At 45.2% G+C, this 14,225-nt stretch overlaps 1 long non-coding RNA gene across 1 annotated transcript in view; it reads right to left on the minus strand.

Moving 5' to 3' along the window:
• Positions 1-282: 282 nt before the first annotated feature.
• The window catches only part of LOC144821905 (uncharacterized), a 50,491-nt gene continuing 36,548 nt past the window's right edge, over positions 283-14,225 (minus strand). The window contains exon 2 of the long non-coding RNA XR_013608496.1: positions 283-881. This is a non-coding gene — a long non-coding RNA (uncharacterized LOC144821905). The remainder of the gene's footprint in view (positions 882-14,225) is intronic.

Below are 14,225 nucleotides of genomic sequence, written 5' to 3' on the forward strand. Positions count from 1 at the left end.
TGAAATCAACAACGGTGATGCAAATTCGTTTTCACACATACATATATTACGGTGTACATTGACATCGTATTTTCCAATTTTAACACGTGCTTGGCTCACTATGAAAGTAGTTGAATATTGCTGGAGTGCATTTCCAGTGCCTCTGGCTATTTAGCAAATTTAGTACACTTTTTAACCTCATTTTATAAACCTTTTTTTGGGGAAGGACAACCTCCCCAACTTGAATATAGCCTTATGGCACAAGCAATGATTAAGAATCCAGTCTTCAAACATTGTACTTAGTTTTGAGCATTTTGATTTTATTTATTCCAAAACAGCTTTGTTCCAATTTAGCCAACACATGTTTCATCATAATCACAACTTCATCAGTACTGGATATCTGTGCAGGCGGTGTAATACAAAAGATACCCAGTCATTCTGGCGTATCAAATGCCGACCTAAATCTTTACATATAGTCTGGTACAATATCCCGTTGACAGTACGTTCACCTGAAAGGATTTTAGAATCTGTTGTTATCTCAGCTTTAAGTTCAATGTTACCATACAGTCTGAGTTAAGTATCCCAGATATGCGTTGGTGTCAGCTCACTTCCCGAAAAACACAAATTCCAAATTGGAGCACAAAAGGTCTCAGGTAGCGATCAGTGAATGGTGACATTAGTTGATCGACACTGAACGAAGTTGACCGTCATGTAAATCAGTGTCAACTAATTCTTCTGCCTCGATAACAAGTGAAAGTGAAGAAGATGGTTGTGCCATGTCACTGTTTACCTCAGAAAAGCACGCACATGTTGGAGTAGCTGCATGTAAAGAAAAATGTCAGTCCAAGAAAAGTCGACATGCCGAAGCACCAAAGTCATTCAAACATTGTCTGAAGATTAGCCTGAAAATAAAAGGTTGTTTAATACTTTTCATTATCAACAGTAGAGATACAATAAACATTATGCCTGAGGAGAAATACAAATAATACAATATAATGAAATGTTTCCATTACTGTAACTTATGCCATTGAAAACTAAAGTGTATACATGGGCTGCCTCGCAGCCTTTAAAAAATCAAGGTTCATTTGCAGCGGCAACGAAACACAAGAAAAAGAAGGTGCATGTGCTCAAGGTACAGCGTCAGACCATGAAAGTTAAAGTTGCACAATAATGATGTCAGACCTATCGCTCAAAGACATAAATGACTTGTTTTTTCTTTTCCAAGAAGCTGTTGAAAAAGAATTTCAATAGTTACCCCAGCATGATATCATTGAGCATTTTTCAATGCCATTGAATTATCCCATAGTGGTAGTGCCTAAAAATGACTGTGAAGGAGCAGTATGCATTTGTGTTGACATGCGTTAGGCAAACAAGGCAAGTGAACGAGAACGACATCCAGGTCCACACATAGCTGACATGATAACGCAATTGAATGATTGAATGGTGCTAAGTTTTTCTCTCACATTGATCTGAATAAAGGTTAGCATCAGTTAAAGCTAAAAATAAATTACAGGTACATTACAACCTTTTCTATGCATGTTGGTCTGTTTCAATGCAAAAGACTACGTTTTTGGTGTCTTCAGCTGCTAACTTTTTTCAAGACTTGATTCAATGTATCATACAGCCTGTGATGAATGCGTTCAATTATAATGATGAAATATTTGTTTTAAGAGCTACACAAAAGGAGCATGATAATGATCTCTCACAGGTGTGCCATCTACTTGCTGATGCAGGTTTGACCTTGAATGCAGACAAGTGTGAGTTCCATAAGACAGAGCTAAAATTCTTAGGACATATCTTTTCTGATGGGGGTATGACACCTGATCCTCTTAAAGTACCAGCGCTGTCAAATGCTGATTGCCCCAAAAGATGTGTCTATGGTACGTTCATCTCTTGGCATGGCCAGTTACTGTTTCAGATACATACAAGACTTTGCTACTATAAGTGCTCCATTAAGAGACTTGATAAAAAAAATGTTTCATTTCATTGGTCACATGATGGTGAGAAAAGTTTTAAGAAAATCAAACCTGCCCTGAGAAAGCTACTGAAATGGCCTACTTCAATCTGAAGCTTCATGCAGACGTTGTTGTTGACACTAGGCCAGTCGGGTTACGAGCTATCATTGCGCAGCACAGTGGACACCTGAATGTTCAAAGGCATATTTTGGCATATTCAAGTAGATGTTTGTCCCAAACACAACATGCTTATTCACACAAAAGATAAGGGGACTGGGAGATTCTATATGGACCAGTGTACATTAATCCAAATTAGCACTTATGATAAAAAAAGGTACACTGTTCCAAAGTAACTAATCCTCACTATCAATTTGAGGAGGTAAAGGGGTCACCCAAAGCAATTGCATATTAGGAGCAAGTGCCCTCACCCATCATTAGATGGCATGCTTCTTCATTGGTTGCGTGCTGTTGGGCCTTCACTGCAATGCCCGATCGTCCCCGCAAGAGGGCTCTTTGCTGGGGGGAATTAAAATTGACTATAGGTTCTGGTGCAGTAGTTTACTCTTCGCAGTGCACATATGTCAAGGATAAAAACAGGAAATGGGAATTGGTCAGGGATAAGGGTCTGACATTCCCAATGTGTAAGTTTCTATTTTAAATACCCTATCCTACAGGGAAACAATTAGATAGGTGTGTGTGGTACTTCCTACGCTACAGACAATGAGTCGACATATCTTACACCCTCAGTAGTCCGAAAGGATCTAGTGGCATTTCATCAGGACCTAAATAGAAAACCTAGTCCTCACTAAGGAAGTAAGGGTGCTCTCAATAAAGTGTTTAACTACAACCTACTGCACTTACGTAGGTGTATGTATATCTCGTCTAGGTGCTCCTCCTCGATTCAGGTTTGGGCCGCTTGGGAAAATGTGGATGCTACATCTCCTTCAATGATAGATTCAGGAAGCTGATGTCAACTGGCCTACCCATCATCCACGGACCCAGATATACTTTGAAACAGTGTACTTGTGTTTACCATGCTTATTCACAACCAGAAAAAGAAAGTTTAGCAGTGATATTGGCTTCCCTGCCTTCCAGTACGGAATGTCGTTTACGCTGGAAACTGATCATCAAGCTTTACTGACTTGTACGATGGGGAGTACGAATACAAGAATACTATTATATCATTGTGTATCGCCCAGATACTGCTGACTCTTTTTCTAGAGTACCTATACAAGGTCATGGTACTCGATCCAAGACGTCTGAAACCTATAATAACTTCATTGTAAAATCGAACACACCAGCTGCCAGTTCGTTAGCTCTAATTATCACAATCCATTACAGCGACATGCTAAAGTTGAAGGATATATTTATAAATCAGTCATGGAACCAGCACACTCAACCTCTCACCAGAGATGGTTAATAATACAAAACATGTCAAAGATGAACTGCCAATACAACAGGAAGGATTAATACTGTGAGGGTTGAGAATCCTGATTCCGGAGAGTCTATGGCAGAAAAGAATTCATGTGGCTCATGAAAGACATCGTGGAATCGCTGCCACTAAATGAGCTCTCCGAGACCGAGTTTGGTTTCCTTATCTCAATGAGAGAGTTGTAAAAGAATTAAAGACTTGTCATCTATGCAACTTCTTTTCTACAACAACTACTCACCACAGTTTAAACATGCCATAACTCCCATAGCACGCATGGGAGAGAATAGCAATTGATTTTTTGAGTCCACTCGACTATGGACATCACCTGATGATGATTGTGGACAAATGCTCACAATTTCAATTAATTGAAGATCTTCAATCTACCAATCAAGACCGAGTCTTTGGGAGACTAGATGGCCTCTTTGCAACATGGGGTGTACCAGCCAAGCCATATTGAAATCTCACAATGGCCCACCTTCGACAGTTGAAAGACTTTTTAGAGCATCTGAACAAAAAGCATTTCATCTTTAAGGAAGGCCTCGAGTGCTTGCCCGTCCAATGCAGAAAAGAAATACTGAGGCTCCATTTGTTGCAGAACCTTTTCAAGTATTGTCTACATAGGGAAACATGGGGCAAAATACACCCGTGAGTTGGTTTAATGGTGCCAGGCTCATGGAAGATCCGAGGTTGATCTGCACACCCCCAGAGTAATAAATGGCGGTCGCAGAGCTCGAAAAGGTGGCCGCAGACACTTTCACCAGCCTTGGTAGATGTCAACAGGCCTCACGACTCATCATCGCGCCATGTCAAGCTTCCCAGTGCAGGTAAGCCATAGCAATCAATACGATCGTGCTCGATGAATCAGCCGGTGCAGCCACATACGAATATGTAAAACAGGCAGCCTCACTGCTAGTGCAAGCAGACCGCCTTCGCGCTCTCACAAGTAGAGCAGGCCTCTAATACACCTCGCAAACGTGTATAGGAGCTCCAAGTTAGTACTGTTAAGGTGAAACAGCAGAGTGGGATCGCCGATGTCTGCAGAGGGGGCAGCGCAGTCAGTAGCACCTCCGCTACCCTACACAACAACCAGCACGCCGCCGGTCGCGCTCCACTCATCGGGCTCCGAAAAGGATCATCGGTCTCCTCCCCATCGATCCCGCAGTATTGCGGGCTGTGCTCTCTCACCTCAGCCAGCTATGTCCTCAGCAGGCCTGCGATTTTGTCTCAGTCATCCGCATTTCAAGCGCCGCTTCGTAAGCACTGCAGGTGTCCGGCATCACCCTCACGACGGCGACTGCCATCTTGGCTGATTCAGTGGGAGGGAGGTTGTGGCAAATATATCAACGGAAATCGCTCGGAGAAAGGCGGAGTTGGTCTCGGAGTGAGCCGCCTATGTTCCGGTTTCGGAAACTTAGAAGCGGATGGTGAGGAAAAGCGGTGGAAACACCATTATGTGGTTTGTAAGAGGGTTCGCAAAGGAGCAGTAGCTCCGAATGGCCATGATGGGAGCTGATTCCAGGGTTGAGCGAATTACAGTTGTGGGAGTCCACCGGGGCAAGGGGTAGTAGAGCCCCCGGGAAAACGCTGCTAATTCGGGATAGGTTCCCATGGATCCGCTTCGAGCCAATCTAAAAGCGGGTCCGTTCCTTCACAGGCGCCATCTTGAGGTAAAAAAACTCTGGATAAGATTTTCGCTGATATCCTGGTGTACCTCCTTCACCCAACCCTGAAACTTAAAACATCCTGGCCTCCCTGTACCTCCACCCACCTCTGAAGCCTAAATTGACCCTTATCTCCATTTAGCTCCACCCACCCGAACCCTAAAATCACCCTCACCTCCCTTTAACGCAACCCATCGCCCAATTGTAAAATCCCCATTACCCTTCTTTACCTTTACCCACCCGCAAACTTTAAAATCACCCTTACTTTTGTTTACCACTGCCCACAATTTCCACCTAAAATCATCCTGGCCTTCCTTTACTGCTACTGATCCATCACCCTAACATTAATCTTACATTCCTTTACCTCTGCCTTCACCAAACCTTAAATTCACCCTTAAATCCTGTACCTCTACCCACCTGAACCCCTAAATTCATCCTTATTTCACTTTAATTCTACCCAGCCAGAGCCCTATATTCATCTTTACCTCCCTTTACATTCACCCATCCAGAACCCTATATTCATCTTTACTTCCCTTAACCGCTACACACACAAACTCTTAAAACCAGCCTTAGCTCCCTTTACCTCTACACACACAAAATGCAAAAATCACCCTTATCTCCCTTAACCTCAACCTACCCCAGAATCCTAATAATACCCTTTCTTCCCTCTACCGATACCCTCACCAAACCTTAAATCCCTCCTTACGTCCCTTTAACCCTGCCCACCAAACCCTAAATTCACCATTACCTCCATTTGCCTCTACCCACTCTGAACCCTATATTTATCTTTAATTCCCTTTACCTCTATTTACAATCAAGCGCTAAAATCACCCTTACCTCCTTTTATTCTCTACCCACCCCGATCAACAAAATCACCCATACCTTCCTTTACCTCTACCCACTCCTGAACCCTTACATCTCTTTACCTCTATCCAAATATAAACCATGAAACACTTACCTCCCTTCACTTCTACCCAACCCTAAACCCTAAATTCACCCTCACCTTTCTTTACCTCTACATACCTGACCCCCAAAATCACAATTACCTGCCTTTACCTCTACCCAACTTTACCTTCTGTTAACTCCACCCCTACCACCCTTTACCTTTACCCATCTCCAAACCCTGAAACTACCCTTACCATCCTTTTCCTCTATCTACCCGAACCCTAAATTCCCCCTTACCTCCCTTTACCTCTACCCACTTCAAATCCTAAAATTACCCTTGCCTTCCTTTTCCTCAACCCAACATGAAATCCTACAATCACCCTTTCCTCCCTTTACCTCTTCCCTCACCAAACTCTAATATGCCCTTTATCTCCCTTTACCTCAACCTCCCTTGAACCCTATATTTATTTTACTTCCCTTTACTGCTATCTACCGCAAACCCTAAAATCACTCTTACTCACTTTTACCTCTAGTTTTACCCACCCCAAACAATAAAAGCACCCTTACCATTCATTACCTCTATACACCCCTGATCCCTAAATTCACCCATACCTCATTTCACTTCTTCACACTCGACCCTAGATTCACCTTCACCTTCTATTACCTCTACCTACCCAAACCCCAAAATCACAATTTCCTCCATTTTCCTCTACCCACTAGCAACCCTCCAGTTACCCTTACCTTCCTTTACCTATACTCACCCAAATTCACCTTTACCTCTACTCACCCCAAACCAAAAAATCACTGCTACCACCCTTTACTTCAACCCACCCCAGAATGCTAAACACAACCCATTCCTCCCTTACCTCTGCCCTCACTAAACTCTCAATTCCCCCTTACCTCCCTTTACCCCTGCCCACCAGAACCATAAATTTACCTCTACATACCTACCCCCAAAATCACAATTACCTGCCTTTACCTCTACCTAACCTGAACCCTAAATTCACCCTTTACCTCTAACCACCCCTAAACCCTAAAATCACCTTTACCTTCTGTTAACTATACCCTTACCTCACTTTACCTCTACCCATCTCCATACCCTAAAACCACCCTTACCTTCCTTTTCCACTACCTACCCGAACCCTAAATTCTCCCTTACTCCCTTTACCTCTACCTATCTCAAATCCTAAAATCACTGCTTCCTCCCTTTACTTCAACCCACCACAGAATGCTAAAAACCACCTGTTCCTCCCTTTACCTCTGCCCTCACTAAACTCTCAATTTCCCCTTACCTCCTTTACTCCTGCCTACCAGAACCCTAAACTCACCTTTACTTCCATCCACCTCTACCCAACTGAAACGTATATTCATATTTACTTCCCTTTGCCTCTATCTACCACCAAACCCTAAAATCACTCTTACATTCCTTTACCTCTACCCACCCAAAACAATAAAATCACCCTAATTGCCCTTTACCTCTACCCACTACTGAACTCTAAAATTAGCCTTACATCCATATACCTCTACCCACCCCAAACCATAAAAACCCTTACCTCCCTTCGCATATATAAACCGGAACCCTAATGTCACCTTCTCCATCCTTCACCTCTACCCACCTGAACCCCAAAATCACAATTACCTCCCTTTACCTCTAGCCACCCGAATCCTAAAATCACCCCTATCTCTGTGCATCCATGAATTTTAGAATCAGCCTGACCTCCCTTTCCTCAACCCACCTTAAAATCCTAAAATCACCCTTACCTCCCTTTTACCCCTATGCAAACTTGAGCCCTATAATCACCCTTACCTCCCTTTACCCCTACCCACCCGAACACTAAAATGGCCCTAACCTCCCTTTAAACCTACCCTCTGCAAACCCTAATTTCACTCTTACCTTGCTTTATCTTTACGCACCCCACAACCTAAATTCACCCTTACTTCTATGTATCTCTACCCACCAGAATCCTATATTCATCTTTACCTCCCTTTACCTCAACCTACCACTGAACCCTAAAATCTCCCATATATCCCTTTACATCTACCCATCCATGAACACTAAAATGTCCGTTAAATCCTGTTACCTCTAACAATCCCTGAAACTAAAATCACCCTTAAGTCTCTTCATCTCTGCCTGTCCCCAAACCCTAAAATCACCCTTGCCTCCCATTACCTCTACCTACACCCAAACCCTATAACCACCCTTATCTCCCTTTACTTCTAACCACCCCTAAACACTAGAACCACCCTTACCTTCCATTACTTCTACCCATTACTAAACCTTAAGATTGTTTTATTTTTAATTTACATGTATGAAAAAAGTATTTCTTTGAAAATTACATAAAAAGTATGCTATTTAAAAAATACTTACCTGCGTGGTAAAGGCTACGCGTAAAGGCTGTTTCCTCTAAGGCAGCATACTTTCCTGCCCACTCCTTAAAAACTCTCTTGCCTTCACCTTCGAGTCCCTAAATGTTTTGGGGTCACTTTTGATTGTTTTATGCCCTTCAGTATGTTTGCCACTTCACCTCTTTGACTCTATGCCTTTTATGTATTTATGAGTTTAGACATTGAAGCCATGCCATGAGAACTTCTCGCTTATGACAACTTCAGACCACTTAACCCCTTTGCTGCTAGCCCTCCCCCCCTTTCCCCACCCTGTGCTAAGCCTTTTTTTGGGGTACTTCGCACTTAGGGCCCTATAACCTTTTGACCACATAAGGTACCCACGCCAAATTTGCATCCTTTTTGCCAACATCATGGGGATTCTAAAGATACACAGGGTTTGTGGATTCCCCTGGAGGGGACCCAGAAATTAGCCAAAATACATGTTGCTTTTTTTGGGAAACATGCAAAAAAGGGCTACAGATGAAAGCGTCTGGCTTTTTCCCTGCAAATGGTATAAAAAAAGGGTTTGTGGTGCTGCAATCACCATCTTCACAGCTTTCAGGGACAAGCAGACTTTTGTCAGATAACCAACATTTTTCACACAGTTTTGGCATATTTCTGGGACATAGCCTATTTTTGCTATTTTTTGTGCTTTCAACTTCCTTCCAGTTAATGGTATAAATGAGTATAAAAGCAATAATGGATCCTGGAAAACTATACATTTTGGAAAAGTAGATAACATTCTGAATGCAGCAAGAGGTCATTTGTGTAGACCCTTCAAGGTTTCTTTATAGAAACTAACATTTAAATATAGGAAAAATTGGAAATAAGTTTAAAAAAACAACAGCCTTTTGTGTCAACGTTTTCACATGTAACTTCTTCTAATTATGACAACTCTTTGAAAGCAATATACCGTTACATCTGCTGGACCTTACTGGTTGTGGGGATATATAGGACTTGTAGGTCCACCAAGAATCCGACGAACCCAGACCCAAAAACTGAGCAGCGACCTGCAATGGATTTTTATTATGTACCAGGTATATAGCAATTATTCTAGGAAAATGTATAAATGGAAAAATCGGTATGAAAGACACCTATGTGTTTCTGACATGGGAACAAAATATAGAGTTTAGAAACAGTAGATATTTGCACATCTCCAAAATTTGGAATACTCATACTAGTATGAGAATTATCGATCATTTTTCAAAATTATTTCTGTTTTACATATTGTCTTTCATTAGGAAGCAGAAATGCATTGAAAGTCAATAGGTAATAACAGTTGCTTTACAAATCTGAATCACCCTAAGACTCCCGATAAAAATGGTACCTCACTTGTGTGGGTAGGCCTAAGTGCCCACAACAGGAAACGGTGCAAAACGCAACGTGGACACACCACAATCTCACCGTGAAAATTGACCCTTTTTTGGCAAAGTACCTAGCTGTAGTTTTTGAACACTAGCTCTGCCGGCACCTAGGGAAACCTAGAAAACCTATAATTTTTTTTTAACTAGACACCCGGGGGAATCCAGGATGGGGTGACTTGACTGCCTCTTACCAGGTTATGTCACCCAGAATACCTTGCAAACCTAATTTTGTTTTTTTAAACATATTTTCCTCACATTTCTGTTGTGGAAAGTTCTAGTATCTGCGTGGATCCACAAATTTCTGCCGGCCCCACATTCCCCAAAGTCTTCCAAGAAAAACTGTACCTCACTTGCGTGGGTAGGCCTAGTGCCCGCACACAAAACAGCGCAAAACGCAACGTGGACACACCACAATTTCACAGTGAAAAATGACCCTTTCTTGGCAAAGTGCCTAGCTGTAGTTTTTTAACCTTAGCTCTGCCGGCACCTAGGGAAACCTAGCAAACCTATAAATTTTTGAAAAGTAGACACCCAGGGGAATACAGGATGTTCATGTTCAAGTTCAAGTTCAGGCATTTATAAAGCGCACTACTCACCCAGAGGGTCTCAAGGCGCTAGAGGGAGGGGTTCATTGTTTGTCGAATAGCCATGTTTTCAGTTCTTTTCTGAAGGAGATGTGATTCTGAGTAAGGCGGAGGTGGGTGGGGAGTGAGTTCCAGGTCTTGGCAGCCAGGAAGGAGAAGGATCTGCCACCCATGGTGGCTTTTCGGATGCGCGGGACTGCGGCGAGGGCTTGATTGGATGATCTTAGTTGGCGGGTGGGATAGTAGAAGGACAGTCGAGTGTTGAGGCATTCGGGTCCTAGCTTATAAAGGGCCTTGTGTGTGTGGGTAAGAAGGCGGAAAGTAACTCTCTTGTTGACGGGAAGCCAGTGGAGGTTTTTTAGGTGACCGGTGATGTGCTCTTGGCGCGGGAGGTCTAATATGAGTCTCGCTGATGCGTTTTGGATGCGCTGGAGCTTTTTCTGCAATTTTGTTGTAATTCCGGCGTAGAGTGTGTTGCCATAGTCCAGTCGACTCGTGACCAGTGCATGGGTGACAGTTTTCCTTGTTTCGAGGGGGATCCAGCGGAAGATCTTTTTGAGAATGCGAAGGACGTTGAAGCAGGAGGACGATACGGCGTTGACTTGTCTGGACATTGATAGAGAGGAGTCTAGAATGAAGCCAAGGTTACGTGCATGGTTTGTGGGTGTGGGCGCGGATCCCAAAGCGGAAGGCCACCAGGAGTCATCCCAAGCTGAGGGGGAGGATCCTAGGATGAGCACCTCCGTTTTGTCTGAGTTGAGTTTTAAGCGGCTCTGTTTCATCCATTCGGCTACTTCTTTCATACCTTCGTGAAGGTTGTTTTTGGCGGTGTTGGGGTCTTTGGTGAGGGAAAGGATTAGCTGGGTGTCGTCGGCGTAGGAGATGATGTTGAGGTTGTGTTGACGTGCGATGGAGGCGAGGGGACTCATGTAGACGTTGAAGAGGGTGGGACTGAGTGAGGAGCCTTGAGGTACGCCGCAGATGACTTCGGTGGGCTCTGAGTAGAAAGGGGGGAGTCGGACTCTCTGGGTTCTTCCGGCTAGGAACGAGATGATCCAGTCCAAGGCTTTACCTTGAATGCCGATGTTGTTGAGGCGTTGTATGAGGGTGTTATGACAGACAGTGTCGAAGGCGGCGGAGAGGTCGAGTAGAATGAGGGCCACTGTTTCACCGTTGTCTAGGAGTGCTCGGATGTCGTCGGTCGCCGCAATGAGGGCGGTTTCGGTGCTGGGTTTGGCTCGAAAGCCGTGCTGTGAGGGATCCAGGGAGTTGTTGGATTCAAGGAAGGCTGCGAGTTGGCTATTGACGGCTTTCTCGATGACTTTGGCCGGGAAAGGGAGGAGGGAAATGGGTCGGTAGTTTTTCAGTTCTGAGGGGTCTGCTGTTGGTTTTTTCAGAAGGGCGCCGAGTTCGGCGTGTTTCCATATTTCTGGAAAGGTGGCGGAGTTGAAGGAGCAGTTGATGACGTCGCGGAGTTGGGGGGCGATGATGGAGTCAGCTTTGTTGAAGATGTAGTGGGGACAGGGGTCAGAAGGTGAGCCAGAGTGGATTGAGTTCATGAGGCGAATGGTGTCTTCAATGGTGACTGGGTTCCAGGAGTTAAGGTAGTTAGTTGGAGGGGTGGGATCTGAAGGGGGTGGGGTGAGTTGTTCATTGGGAGTATTCTTGAAGCTGTTGTGGATGTCGGCAATTTTGTTGTAGAAGAAGGAGGATAACGCATCGCAGAGGTCTTGGGAGTTAGTGATGTCGTTGGATGCTGCGGGAGGGTTGGTGAATTCTTTGACGATATTGAAGAGTTCCTTGCTGTTATGGGAATTGTTGTCGAGACGGTCCTTAAATGCTGATTTCTTGGCGGATCGAATCAGTTGGTGGTGTTTGCGGGTGGCTGTCTTGAGGGAGGTCATGTTGTCTGAGGTTGGTTCTTTTCTCCAATTCTTCTCCAGGGTGCGGCATGTCTTCTTGGATTTTTTAAGGTCATCATTGAACCAGGGAGCCTTTTTGCTGGATGATTTCAACTGGTGTTTTTTCAGGGGTGCTAGTTCGTCTGCACTGTGGGTAATCCATTGCCTGAGGTTGGTGGCCAATTGGTCTGGGTCCGTTGCTAGGGTGGGAGTATTTTGGCTGAGTGATGTGAGGAGTTGGTCAGTGGTGATTTTGTTCCATTTTCTTCGGGGAATGGGTTGTGGACGGTTGTGGGTCAGGGTTGTTTTGTAGCTGAAGTGAACACAGCTGTGATCCGTCCAGTGGAGAGCTGTAGTGTGCTCAAAGGAGATGTGCTTGCTGGAGGTGAAGATAGGGTTGAGCGTGTGTCCGGCTGTGTGAGTGGGGGTGTCAACAAGTTGTTTGAGTCCGAGATTGGACAGGTTGTCCAGAAGGGTGGTGGTGTGGTTGTCGAGAATGTTGTCAAGGTGGTAGTTGAGGTCTCCTAGAAGAATGTAGTTCTCTGAGGCGAGGGCGTGCGGGCTGACGAAGTCAGTGATGTCGTCGCTGAATTGAGATCGGGTGCCTGGGGGCCTGTAGATGAGAGTTCCTCTAAGTGTGGTCCTGGGATCGGTGTGGATCTGAAAGTGGAGGTGTTCGGCAGTTGCAAGATTGTCGTCAGAGCTGGTTGTAATTTTGATGGTGTTTCTATGGACGATGGCGATGCCTCCTCCAGTTTGTTCGGTGCGGTCTTTTCGAATGATCTTGTAAGTGTCCGGTATGGCTATGGCGATGTCGGGGGCAGAGGATGCATTCATCCATGTTTCAGTAAGGAAGGCGATGTCAGGTGACGCTGTGTCGATTAGGTCCCAGAGTTCCGTTGCATGTCTGTGGACCGATCGGGTGTTCAGTAGGATGCATTTCAAGTCGTTGGGTTCGGAGCTGTGTGTGGAGGAAGTGTGTTTGGTGAGGGTCCTGAAGCAGTTGAACTTACAGGAGAGGCAGGAGAATGGGCCGTGGGTACGTCCTGGGGTTGCTGCGCAGCAAAGTGGGGTGCGTCCGGCGTTGAGGGCGAGGAGAGTAGCGGCATCATAAGTTACTCTGGGGAGTTGGGAGCGGCATAGAGCAGGGGGACGGGCGCTGGGCGCGGTCCAGGCGTGGACGGGCGTAGACGGGCTTACCTTTGGCGCACCTTCGGCGCGAATGGGGTGCGATCGCTGCGCGTGGACGCTGCGCGTAGATGCTTCTGGCATAAGTTGAGAAGTGGAGGGGGGCGGAGCGTGGGAGGGGGAGCTGGGAGGCGTGAGCGTAGGGGGAGGGACGGGCTGCAGGCACAACAAAATGGTGGCCAAACAACAACAAGAAGGACAACAGTACGCAATGGGCGCAATCAGGCAGCAATTGACCTCAGGGGGAAGGGGTGACTTGACTGCCTCTCACCAGGTTCTGTCACCCGGAATCCCTTGCAAACCTAATTAATTGTCAAAAAAACACATTTTCCTCTTATTTCTGTGGTGGAAGGTTTGGGAATCTGCGTGGATCCACAAATTTCCACTCACCCTGCGTTCCCTAATGTCTTGCAAGAAAAATGGTACCTCACTCGTGTGGGTGGGTCAAGTACCCACAGCAGGCAAGGGCCCAAAACCTATTGAGTCGACATCAAAATTACCTATAACAAACCAACCTGGTTTTGCAAGGGGGTCCCATGGGTTTTTGACCCTGGGCTCGGCGGCCATCTAGGGAATCCTATCAAACCCATACATTTCTGAAAATTAGACACTCCGGAGTCCAGCGAGATATGGCTTGCGTGGGTCCCCTAATGTTTTCCTACCCAGAATCCCCTGCAAACCTCAAATTTAGCTGGAAAAAAAATCACTTTTTTCTCAGATTTCTGTGTGGGAAAGTTCTGGAATCTACGTTGATCCACAAATTTCTTCCCACCCAGCGTTCCTCCAGGTCTCCTAATAAAAAGGATACCTCACTCGCGTGGGTGGTTCAAGTACCCGCGACACTCAAGGGCCCAAAACCTATTGAAGCGACATCAAAATGACCTATCACAA

Source organism: Lissotriton helveticus, chromosome 2_2 (genome assembly GCF_964261635.1).
Source record: "Lissotriton helveticus chromosome 2_2, aLisHel1.1, whole genome shotgun sequence".
NCBI classification, from domain to species: Eukaryota; Metazoa; Chordata; class Amphibia; order Caudata; family Salamandridae; genus Lissotriton; species Lissotriton helveticus.